Here is a 13,108-nt window from a genome sequence, read left to right on the forward strand (position 1 = left end):
CAATCCAGAACTAGGACAAGGAGAAGGATGACACAGGCATTGGGGAACCTCACAGAGAAGATGGTGTAGGTTTGCGATGCTGTCTCTTTCCGCTAAAATTGTTTCCGTGGACCATCAAGAAGGAATGTGAGAAACCAGGAGCTCTTCTGTGTTTTGCATTTGCATGGCACAGGACTAGAGCATTATCCAAAGCTGTGAACGGAGTACCTCCACCCAGCTAGAGATGAGTAGAAATGATGGCCTTGGAGCAACTGTGGGTGGGACAACCCCAGAGCGGTGGGGGCTGGAGGCCACTGGGCCTAGTCTGCCTTGGGAAGGACGTTCATACAGGTTTCTAGATCAGAAAGCTGAGTTCAGGACAAAGAAAAGAGTGCTTTATGGAAAACTATAGAAATTGATTTTTTTTCTGGAATATTTACGCTTCATTTGTCCTTCCAAATGAGTAAAGAAGAATTCTAAGGACTATTCATTGGATTAATTTTGTTCTTTGGAAATTCAGTGATGAGTTTCTAGGGGAATGAAAGGTACATGCCTGAAAGGGCTTTACTCCCGTTGAAAAGTGCAATTAGAGGCTTAGCCAGGATGCTCTGTCCTGCGCTTTCCCTGTGGCTTTCATTACGGCTGGTCCTCCCTCAGCAGACTCCATGATTATACAAATGTCTTCGCCTTTCAAGTGCTCCGTTATTCATTTGTTACTCCCAGGAGCACCTACGATGTTCAGCGATGGAGCCAGCTTGCTCAGTGCATTTATTTTTGACGTGGGTTTTCTGTGTTTCTGGTAAAGAGGAAGAGGAGGACGGCCTTAGAGCGGTGGCTCTCCTTGCTTGCAGACTTTCTCTCCCACATGTACGAGCCCATGGCCTGTGCAATCCTTGAGTCCCCGGTTGCACTTGCTTGCAGATTGTAAGTATTGTCACCGAAGCAATCTTGCCTACTTGAAATATCTCACTTACCGTCCCTGCTTTATGGGCCGTGGTCTCCCGTCCTCCGAATCTCACTGCCCCTGGCACCACTCACTTCTATTTACCCATTCTGTCATACGCAGCTTAGCAAAACCAGCTCAGCATCCCCATCTCCAATCACAAATGTTGCTTTGATAGAACTAAAAAAGCTTATACAGAACTTTTGGCTGTGTGCCTTCAGAGATATGGATAAGGGGAGATGATTCAGTGACATGAAATGGATAAAAATGATAGATTCTTTTGACAAACAGCAGCTAATAACCACTTTCAAATGGCGAATTAATCATTTGGGCCTTTTAGTTGCCATTTAGAAGAGTTCAGAAATTCAAATGCCAGTGAGGGTAAGGGGACAGTATGCTTGTGTGTGGGCGGGCTGGGGTGTATAAGACATCTACAGTTATACTACATCTTACTAAATTAAACTTTCATCTAGAGAAAACTGCACATTGACATATGGTTGTAGGAAAGAATACAGAGACATCATAAGCACCCAACACCCAACTTCCCCAGAGGGTAATGTCTTCCAAAACTACAAGATGATGTCACAACCAGGACACTGACATAGTCAAGACACAGAACTTCCATCACCACAAGACCCCCTCAGGTGACCTCTGTCCCCCCATGCCATCCCTAACCTGGGTAACCAGGTAACCAGGCATTCCTCTTCACTAGTCTGGTTTCCATCTCCAGAATTTTAACATTTCAAGAATGACATATAAATGGAATCGTGTGGTATTGTTAAAAAGAGAAAAACAAGGGGCACTTGGCTGTCTCAAGTCAGTAAAGCAGATGATTCTTGATTTCAGGGTCATGAGTTCGAGCCCCATAGAGACTGCACATAGAGATTACTTTAAAAAAGAGAAAGATAAAACAGCCAAAATGGAGTCATTTGAGATAAGTTCATGTCAGCATACCAAGAGTTAATATCTAACCTAATTGTGGTTTCAGCCTCTCCCAGGACTGTAATCTTAACCCGTCAGTCTGGGATTACCTGGTCAGCACTAGGGAGGCCATCTGCCTGACGGACCTTTGGCCTTCCCCCAAAAGAAGGTGGCCTGGCCTAAAACAACCCACTCTTTGCTGGTAACATCTTTGTCCTGCCCCCTCTGCCTGTAAAAGTCTTCTGTTTTGTACCATGTGTGAAATAGGTCTCCTTCCTAATCTGCTAGATAGGATGCTACCCAATTCACAGATCACTGAATGAAGCCGGTAACATCCTGAAAATTCACTCAGGTGACAGGGCGCCTGGGCAGCTCAGCAGGTGGGGCCTCTGCCTTCAGCTCAGGTCATGATCTCAGGATTCTGGGATCAAGACCCACCTCGGGCTCTCTGCTCAGTGGGGAGCCTGCTTCCTCCTCTCTCTCTGCCTGCCTCTCTGCCTACTTGTGATCTCGGTCTGTCAAATAAATAAATAAAATCTTTTTTAAAAAAGGATTTAAAAATATTTACTCAGGTGAATTGCTTTTTAACAGTAATCTTTTGGAATTGAATTTTTTACTTTTTAGAACGCCCTTGTAATCTGTTGCATAAATAAATAGTTATTTTGCTTGCTGAGTAGAATTCCATGGTGTGGAGATACCAGAGTCTATGTGACCATTCACCCACAGGAGGACATCTGGGGTGTTTATAGTTTTTGGCTACTACAAATAAAGCTGCGCTGAACGTCTGCATATAGGTTTCTGTGTGAACATTAGCTTCCATTACTGAAGGATAAATGTCCAAGTTTTTCTTTCTTGGTCGTACAGTGATTGTGTGTTTAGTTCTGTAAAAACTGCCACACTGTTTTCCAGAGTGACTACACAAACTCACATTCCCTCCAGTATGCAGGAGTGATTCGGTTTCTCCGCATCTTTGCCAGCATTTGATATTGTCAGTATTTTGTATTTCAGCCCTTCTGTTAGGTCTGTAGTGATACCCCCCCCATGGTTTTAATTTGCACTTGCCTCACGACTAATGGAGTTAGGCATCTTCTCCTGGGCTTATCTGAGGTCTTGTTCTCATCCTCAGGACATGTCTGCTCTATGTTCTAATTACACCATATTTTAAAACACAGGACAGAGGAGTGCAGCAGGTCCTGGCTGGCAGAGAGCCTGCTACAGGGATGATCATCTCAAAGACTAAAAGCCATGGTTCCTGTTTAAGGATTTCACAGTGTCCCAGTGCACTCCCTTTAATAATCACAGACACACACCCTGAAAGAAAAGTAGGGTTCTTTGCCAACAGCAGGTGGACTCTGAAACCTAAGTTCAGGATCCCTTGTAGCCAACAAACAGAAGAAACATCTGCCCTGACCAAGGTGAGCCCATGTCCTCCCTGCTGTAAATGGACAAGGAGGCAGCTGGGAGCCGGAGGCGGTGCAGAGGGATGTGTGTGTCGGGGAGGGCAGCAGCGCTTAGAACCCCAGGTTCCTTCCTTCCTCTGTGGTACTGACACTTCCACTTCCATTCACAGGGGCTGCTCAAGCAAGAGTTTCTTGCTTTGGGCCTCAAATCTGCATTCTTAGTGAGTATGCGGGTCATTCTTAATCCGGTCCGAAGTTTGGGAAACAACTGCTTCTATTGTTCCTCTGTCACAGGTTGGATTCCCAGTGAGCTGTGTGAGCTGGCCTCCAGCCAGGGTGTGGCTTGGAGCCCTTTAGCTCCTGCGGGGGTCCTCTGTGTCTGGGGTTAGAGGCCTCCAGCCCCAAGTCCGCCCCCACTGTCTCTGAGCATGTCCGGTTGAACTACTGACGAGCATTCACAGAACAGGGGACACGTGTGTACTTACTTGTCCTTGGCCTGTTCGTTTCGCGCAATCTCACTTTCTGCTTCCTACTTCCTTACCAGCTCACACACGTTTTGTGAGCACAAGTTCTTTGGGGGAAGGGATGTAACAGGCTTTGTTGACACTAGAAATTGCGAGGTACCCAAGAAAGCAATTCTAAAATAATTCATGTGAGATGTTCCCAAGTATCCTAATCAGGGATCCTTCTGCCCCATGCATTAGGAAAAGATTCTCAAAAAGATTCTCAAAAAGATGAACAGTTTCCTGAAGTCCCGTCTGGCCAAAAGCACCTATAAAAGCTGCTTCACCTAGATGAACGCTACACTGCTCTCCACTTCAAGCAGCTTTAATCACGTCCACTCAGCAAAAATCTCACTAAAAGTGCTGATTTCAATTACATGTCAAAATTATATTTTGGTATATTAAGTTAAATAGAATATGGTATTAAAATTAAGCTCCCCTGTTCCTTTTTAATTTAATAATGTAGTAACCAGAAAATCTAGAAATGCGAGTGTGATCTGTTCCCCTTCCCCTGGATGCGGGGCGGCCCCTCCTCACACAGCTTTTTGCCCGAGGTCACCTCTGCCTGCCCTGTGGCTCCTCCCACCCGGCGGGATTTCTGTTCACGCTCTGGTCTTACCGGACTTCATGTTTGTCATTCTTCGTCTATTCTCCTTATGTGAAAATGCGGGGAAGGCCAGGACAGAGAGTAGGGTGTGGTTCCTGTGACCGCCGGGCGAACAACTCTATCGCAGAAAACCGAGTCCAACTGCTGATCCAATGCTATATTTTGTAAACAGTTAATTAAACAGAGATTAGTTTTGAAATGTACATTTTTTTCTTCCTTTTTTCAAGTCTCAGATGGTTTCATAGGCCCTTGAAGTCCTGTAGTGCTGACCCAGGCCCTTGAGGCTAACGATATATTTCTATTTTAAGGATCTTCTCGCTGCTTGGGTTCTTTGTGCCTTATGGATGTAAGCAACCTGACCCATGGTCAAGGATGGAAATCAGGTCTCTATTTTAAAACTATATTTTTAAACCCGAAAGGTGGCAGTGGGTGAGAATCTGGGGGCTTCTCTGCACCTTGGTGCGGGGTGCGCTAGGAGGAACGCTCTCAGCCCAGTGATGCCGATAGTCTCTTAAACTCTATGCATTCAGGTGTTACCATGTCACGTCGATTCTTTGGTTGTCGAATGTAGCAAACATTCTAAAAAGCAAAAAAACCAACCACTCAAAAAAAAAAAAAATCCAAGAAACAATCTGAGCAGCAGAGTAATAGGAATGTGAGTCAGTAATTCCAACTCAGCCCTCTGGGCGGGGCACACCAGGCACCCACGGTGGGGGCAGGGGCAGGTTATATCCGGTCTGTGGCGCACGTCCCTGCCACGATTATCAGCATCTCGTGTCCTCCTCTCGTGTCTTGAGGACGCCCGTTATAATGTCCACATCCTCCACTAGCTGCTGTCACTCTGGACCTCGCCCCGTTCCCAAGAAAACATTGCTTAGCCATCAGCCAAGGGACAATGCCAACAGTGTCAATGTCGTGCAAACTGAAACCTGTCCATTCTAAAAGACTTTGTCCCCATTTTATTAAGGTACAACTGGCGTACAGCACAGCGACTTGACTTAAAATATTGTGAAATGCTCCCCACTGTCAGTTTGGTGGGCACCCACCATTTCAATCAGATTCCCAGGAGATCTCTTCCCTTTGGAGCTGCTCCCTGTACCAACAACCTCCCCGTGCACCGTGTGGCTGTGGTGGCTCCGGTCCACGTGCGTCTCACACCCTCGCTCCTGTCTTCTCACGGGAAGCTTGTACCTTTTGACCACTTTTTCTCCAATCCCTTCTCCCCGCACTGTCCCTGCATCTGGGAACCACAAATCTGATCTCTTTTTCTATGACATTGGGTGTTTTCTTTCTTTCTTTCTTTCTTTTTCTTCAAATTCCACATACAGATGAGATCATACAGTATTTGTTTCTCACTGACTGGCTTATTTCACTTGGCATCATGCCCTCCAGGTCCATCCATGTTGATGCAAATGACAGGATTTCCTTCTTTATGGCTGAGTAATATTCCACGTTCGTGTATGCCACGCCTTCTTTACCCATTCCTCTACGGATGGGCCAGGACGCTGCTCCCACAGCCGCACTGCTGTAAATAATGCTGTGGTGAACACACGGGTGCAGGTGTCTCTTCCACAGAGCATTTTCCAAACCTTTCCACTTTAATTGGGGTTTTGACCCTCCTGTGCAGTGTTGTGTTTTCACGCACACGGTGGATATGAGCCCAACCTCCAAATCCCAGAGCTTGTCTAAGAATCTCCAGTCTTTACAGACTGTGAAATTCAAATCCATCTTGGGAAGGTGCCCTTCCATCTAATTTCACAACTGTCCATTTCATGTGGTTCTGATTTTTCCCTCTTTTCCAAATACCTTTGATAAACTTATACATATCTTCATAGCCGGCCATCTACAATATTATGGTAACAGGCAAGGGGTGACCTAAGGAAGAAATGAATACTTTGTTCTGTCACAGGCCGGCACACCTTCCATGGAGGGCCAGCTGGTAAACATGTGTGGTTTGCAAGCCTCTGTCCCAGCTCCTCAGTCTCCTACGGGAACAGGAAAGCAGCCACAGACCGTCTGTAAATGGGAGAGCGTGGCTGTGTTCCAATAAAACTTTATTTTGGACATGTGTTACAGACACAACTTGCATTTCCTATAACTTTCACATGTCACTAAATAGTGGTCTTCTTTTCTCCCCCCCCCCCCCCACCATTTAAAAATGTGAAAACTATTCTTAGCTCGAAGGCTGCCCAAAAGGGGACTGTGGGCCTAATCTGCTACCTCCTGCTATAAATTGTCAACGATTATGGTCAATAATTATCACGAATAGTTTTGGTGCTGTTAACAGTTACCAAGCGATTGCAGTGACTAAATGACTTTTAAAAGGGCTTCTAGGCACCGGGGTGGCTTAGTCAGTTGGGCCTCGAACTCCTGGAGTCTCGGAGAGCCAGGTGCGGGGGAGATCCAGGAGTACACCAGCATCCACCAAAGCAGTTATTTTATTTTAATTTATTATCACTTGGGCGGGGGGCGGGGGGCAGAGGGAGAGAGAGAATCGTAAGCAGACTCTATCCAAGTCCAGGCCCCACGTGGGGCTCAATCTCATGAGCCTGAGACTGTGACCTGAGCCATCCCGGCGCCCCACCATCAGAGCCGTTACTCAACCGCTTATTTTCTCCTCTTCTTCACTCTGGATCCTAACAAGAAGAAAGGGAAAGTGGGTAGTCCGCCAAGACCAGGAGGTCCCGGTGGGGCTCCAGTGTCTGGCTGGTGAGGACTTGAGAAGCGTTTGTCGTCACCACCACATTTCCATGACCCCCGACCCCCTGCCGGAGGGCGTCTTCTGAACTGCACCCGACGCTTACCCTGATTCCCCCGAACAGGTCCTCTCGCACGATCTCAAAACCACCCGAACAGGTCCTCTCGCACGTTCTAGAAATGGCAGCCTTACTCATGGTCGGGCTGCGTCCAGACTAAGCGGCCGCGACGTCAGCAGTGTGCTGCCACCTCTCCCTGCCGCGCTCCGGGAGGCCCGAGTGCCCGTGTTTCCCTGGGCCAGATGCTTCCGACCCAACGAGTGACGGCCCGAAGCCGTGTCTGCCAGGGAGACCGCGGGACTCCCACAGAGTGCGCCGCTGCGACCTCACTGAGAGGGGGTCTCAGCGACTGCTTGATTACGTCCTAAATGCTTTTTGGGGTTTTCTGGTTCTCAGAGGGGTTTTTTTTTGAAGGAAAAAGTTTTAAATTTCAGCTTTCTTGAGGAACAACTGACAAGGTGTAAGCTATTTAGCGCGTACATCACGGTCTGGTCTCCGTGTGGGGACAGGATCCGCTCCATCTAGTTAAACACATGTGTCGCCTCACATCTTTTTTTTTTTTTTTTTTGAGCACATTTAAGTCCTACTGTAGTCAATTTCAAGGGCACAATACAGTATTAGCAACTAAAGTCACTACATTTTACCTTAGATTCTCAAATCTAATTCTTTTTTTTTTTTTTTTAAAGATTTGTTTATTTATTCGACAGACAGAGATCACAAGCAGGCAGAGAGGCAGAGAGAGAGAGAGGAAGGGAAGCAGGTCCCTGCTGAGCAGAGAGCCCGATGCGGGACTCGATCCCAGGACCCTGAGATCATGACCTGAGCCGAAGGCAGCGGCTTAACCCACGGAGCCACCCAGGCGCCCCTCAAACCTTATTCATCCTATAGCTGAAGTATCTACCCTTTTAACAAACTCTCCCTCTGCTCCCAGCCCTCAGACAAACCCATTCTATTCTCTGTTTCTGCAAGTTTGAACTTTTTTTTTAAGATTCCATGCATAAGTGACAGCAGGCAGAATTTATCTTTCTGTCTGACGCATTTCATCGTCCGAGCCCGCCCGCTGTTGCAGCAGCAGGATTTCCTTCGTTCTCACGGCTCCGTAACATTCCCTCACACACGGGGACCGCACCTTCTTTTTCCCTTCACCCACGGGTGGGTACTGTACCTCTCTGTCCTGGCCACCGTGAATAATCCTGCAGTGAACGCGGCCGCACACCTCTCTTTGAGACACTGCTTCGTTTCCTCCCGGTGTATTCCCCGGAACAGAATTGCTGGGTCATAGGGTGGTTATACTTTTAGTGTTTTTGAGGAACCTCCATCCTGTTCTCCACAGCGTCCGCGCCAGCTTGCATCCCCTCCAGCCGTGCACGAGGGTTTCCCCACATCCTTGCCGACACTTATTTCTTGTCTTTTCGTTAATGGCCACGCTGACAGGTGTGAGGTGGGATCTCACTGGGGTTTGATCTGCATTTCCCTGATGATGAGTGATGTGGAGCATCTTTTCATGCACCTGCTGACCCTCTATATGTCTTACTGGGAAGAATCTTTACTCAGGCCCTCTGCTCGTTTTTTAATGGATTTTTTTCTACTGGGTTGTATGAGTTCTTCATGTATTTTGTATATAAACTCCTTAGATGACTTGCAAATATTTTCTCCCATTCCACAGGTTAATGTGTCATTTTACCGATGGTTTCCGTTGCTGTGCAGGAGCTCTGTAGTTTGCTATAGTCCCACTTTTTATTCATTCATTCACTCATTCATTCATTCATTATTTTCCATTATTTGCAGAGAAGGAGGAGGAGGGGCAGAGGGAGAGGGAAAAAGAGAATCTGAAGCAGATGCCACACCCAAGCACGGAGCCTGGCGAGGGGCTTGATCTCACGACCCTGAGCTATAAATTAAGAGTTGGACCACTTAACCCACTAGGCACGCCACTATAGTCCCATTTAAAAAAAATTTTTGCTTTGCTTTTGGTGTCATGAAGGGAAAAAAAATCTTAATTAAGAATGAAACAGGGTGGGGTTATGGACATTGGGGAGGGTGTGTGCTTTGGTGAGTGCTGTGAAGTGTGTAAACCTGGCGATTCACAGACGTGTACCCCTGGGGATAAAAATATATGTTTATAAAAAATAAGAAATTTAAAAAAAAAGAAATTAAGAATGAAACAGATTCGGTTCAAAAAGTGAATTGCTGTTAGCATCTGTCTTCTCTCTCTATGTCAATAGCAAAAATATATTGGTCATTAAACACATTAATGTGCTGAATAAACCCTATAAAACAACATAATTTAATCCATGCCTCTAATGTCTTTTTTAATGGTCATCATTTATACCCCTTTGCACATGAGGAATAACTTTAATCCTGAATTCTTGAAATATTCAAGTCACTTACTCAATGAAACAATATTTTATGAGAAGCTCTACCTTTCTTATTTTTTTCCTAATGCTTAGGTGAAATGGTGCCAGTAAACAATGTATTTTCTCTAAATGTGCATGCCCCATTGAAAACTTACGGGAGAACTTTTTAGAACCTGGCACCCGTTAGCCCAGACAGCATGGATCCAAACTTGTTGTGTCCCATGTCCCAGGACCCCCATCCCCTCTCTTGCTGCCACGCGGCCTCGGCAGTCTGATGCTGGCACCTGGGCTGGGCTTGCCTTTAGGGGAAATTCCTACAGCGACCTTGTCAAACAAAAAAATAATAGTGAGTCAAAGGCTCTACCTATGAAGCTAGAGGAATCATGGAGGAGTGGGAGCAGAACCCTGGGGCCGGGGGTGCTCCAGGTTCACCCTGAGGCTCTGGCATTGTTCTGAGGACAAGGTCGCCTTCATTTCTCCAAAGCAGGTGACCTTCTGCCTGCCTCCAGGAGCCAAGTGGTGAGTGGATGGATCTGGAAGGGCCTGGGCACACACAGAGCTCAGGACCATCCTGTAAAGTCATCGTTTCTCAGCCCAGGCGGCTCCTGCCATGCTGGAGGCTTGGAGCTACTGATTTTTCTGGAGAAGCCAGAATCTAGACGTTTTTAATGTCAACATTCTCAAATTTTACATGTTAAAACTATTTATATCTTCTTTGAAATCACAATGTGCCCCCCCCCCCCCCTCCCCAAAAAGGTATGAGGCTGTGTCTGGGCCCAGGCTTCAGTGTTCACGCTCCTTGCAGTCACCGCCGGCGCCGGCGCTGTGGCTGATGCGACACCGAAGGGAGGTGGCCCCGCCTGGGAGGCACCGCACGCCCCTGCACATCGGCAGGACTCGCGCAGGCATCCAGCCCTGACGCACTGGGAACCCGTGACACGGAGAGGACTCGAGCCATGCTGCCAGCCAGACTCCTCACAGGATAGCTTGCTGTATGTGATTTCAGGCAAACACACGTGACTCATGCACTGGAGCGATTCATCCGACACCCGCGCCGTTAAAGAGCGAAGGGCAGAAGGTCCTGCGGTGGCCCCCGGAGACTCTGCAGCCAGGACGGGCAGCTCCAGCCAGGGCACCGCACGCTTGCTTGCTGGGTCCCCTGCATCTACCACCGGCTTCTTGTGCTCCCACAGGCACGGAAGGCTCCTGTCGTGGGTTCCCACGGGCACAGAAGGAAGCCAGCAAGCATGCGGACGGCGTTCTGGTGATACGTGCACAGAGAGGGAAGCATCCCTGTCATCCTTCCCCATGTGCCGTGCTGATGAGGACCTTCACAAACGGGGAGCCTCAGAAACGGGGGCCCCGCTTCCCAAACAGGATCCAGGGAGCGGAGAGGGCCTGCCCAGCAGCCACACTTCCCCAAACGGGGCCTGCTGGCTGCCAAGGTGCAGGTAGGTAGAAACCAAGGTCAGAAGGTAGAAACCAGACTAACGGAGGAAACTGAGGCTCAGCTCCTTGCACCCAGCAAACTTTACACTTCCTCAGCATTTCTATGAACTGGAAACCTCCTAATTTTTCTAAGGATAACCATGACGACGATGGCACGGACAGCTGGGGTGGGCCATGGCTGTCCGTGTCCTTTATCCCCCACAGAAACGCTTACTCATCAAGCGCACAACGTGATCTTACTTTCTGTCTGGAGCCGCTGCCGCACGTCACCCCCACAGAAGCTCTGATTGCATCGTCTGCACAGTGCAGACTCGGTGGAAGGTTTCCCCGGGTGAGAGTCATCGCTGGCCTGGCAGGAAATGAGCACATTCATACTTAATTGCCACATAAGTGCCTTCAGCTCTTTTACTCCTGAACTACAGAGCAAAAATCTTTGGATAGGACTAACCCTTTTCACGCCGTCTCGCTGTGAAGACTTGTGTTACATGCCTCAGGGAGCCTCCCTTTATAAAGGGCACCTGCCACAGGCTAACGTATGGGCCTGGCTCTGGGGACTTACCCCATCAGCTGGGGCATCCCCTGGAAGGGCCACAAGGAGGCTGAAAACTCACCTTCACGTCACCAAGCAAACTGGTAGCCGCAGGATCCCTGAGTCCTGTTAGGGAAATCCATTTTAAAAGTCCAGTGAGTTTAAATAGCCAAGACATTAAAAATAATTAAAAATTCCTATTTTCTTCATCTCTTTACAATATTTCAGGGGCTACAACTACTGATTTCCTGCTCAAGCCTGGGATTACACTGCTGTGCACCATAGGCTGACATGCGCATTACGCAAATGGCATTTCTATTGCTGGAGCAGGTGTCAAAAGCCAGGCACATGGATTGTACCAGAGTGTTTCAATAGATACTCTTAAACAGGGCTGCAACAGAACTCAAACTGTTTTCAAAGCCAAGAGCAAATCAACGTATAATATGATCCAGATAGCTCTCAGATACAGGCTTTCAAAGACTGGGGGCCTCATACCACAGCAGTGAAAGAAGATAAATTATACTTTTTATCGGAAAACTTGAGTGTCAGTTAATAGAATCAAAGAAAGATCAACAGATGTAATGAGTGCGGACGATTTCAGTACTGGTTCCAAAGATAATGGCCTGCTTTCTTCTGATTCTGTGGCTCTTCAAAATAGATCCTCTGGGAAGAAAGTTTCTCATTACAGTATTTTCTTACTTAATTTGGCTTTTTCTTTTTTAAGATTTTATTTATTTATTTGACAGAGATCGCAAGTAGGCAGAGAGAGTGAGAGGAGGAAACAGGCTCCCCGCTGAGCAGAGAGTCTGATGTGGGACTCGATCCCAGGACCCTGGGATCATGACCTGAGCCGAAGGCAGAGGCCTTTACCCACTGAGCCACCCAGCTGCCCCTTTGGCTTGTTTTTGATGAAAAAAAAAAAAAAAAAAGAATCATTTTTTCTCTAGATTTTAATTTGAACACATTGGTGGGTTTTCTTACTGAAATCATTGAAACCAGTCTTTAACCTCTCCAAAGACTGGAAAGCTTCTGTATCACCTTTCCATCGACAGACTCCAAAACATGTGAATTTGGATTTGGTTTTTCCAATGTCAGAACAGTGACTTCTTGGTTTTGTTTCGTTTTTTAAGCTAGGAATATTATGAAAAATTATACTCTCTTGGAGGCGTAGGGATTTCTAGAAGCTACCTTGTTATCCCGCCTGTTTCTAGAGGATGCAAGGGTAGGCATGCCCGGGCTCTGGCCACCACTCGCCTGCCTGGAAGAGCAGGTGCTCGTCTGTCACCCAGCATCTGGCCCCCCTCCGTCCTCAGCTGCTGTGTAATGCAGATTGTCACCTAAGCAGTGCTCAGCAGTCACCTGCATTGTCATTTACAGACCGCTGGGAAGGTACTTCAGGAAAATATAACTGATTTCCCCCCAAAAAGTTCACATTAAATAACACTAGTTTTTAAAGTATATAGACTCCCGTTACTGTGAATAATGGCATTTTCCTAGCTTTTATTCCATAACGAAGAGGAAAGCTGGTTCTCTCGGGCTGCGGAATGCTGTGGCGACGGTTTAAGGAACGTCTGAGAAACTGGTTGGCACTGTTGTGTGAATGAGCTTACCTTGGTGTCTATTTGTCTGATGGGGACACAGACTCAAAGCTCAGAGGCTTGGAA

At 47.3% G+C, this 13,108-nt stretch overlaps 1 long non-coding RNA gene across 3 annotated transcripts in view; it reads right to left on the bottom strand.

Annotated features, from left to right (window-relative positions):
* LOC132024893 (uncharacterized) overlaps positions 1-13,108 on the bottom strand; it is an 88,048-nt gene that overhangs the window by 3,625 nt on the left and 71,315 nt on the right. For 2 of the 3 annotated variants that reach the window (XR_009406350.1, XR_009406348.1), the window contains 3 exons: positions 11,527-11,570; positions 11,156-11,264; positions 4,366-4,508 (listed from right to left, as the gene is read on the bottom strand). This is a non-coding gene — a long non-coding RNA (uncharacterized LOC132024893). The remainder of the gene's footprint in view (positions 1-4,365; positions 4,509-11,155; positions 11,265-11,526; positions 11,571-13,108) is intronic. The other variant, XR_009406351.1, reaches the window with a different exon arrangement.

The sequence above is a fragment of the Mustela nigripes genome, chromosome 9 (assembly GCF_022355385.1).
Source record: "Mustela nigripes isolate SB6536 chromosome 9, MUSNIG.SB6536, whole genome shotgun sequence".
Classification (NCBI taxonomy): Eukaryota; Metazoa; Chordata; class Mammalia; order Carnivora; family Mustelidae; genus Mustela; species Mustela nigripes.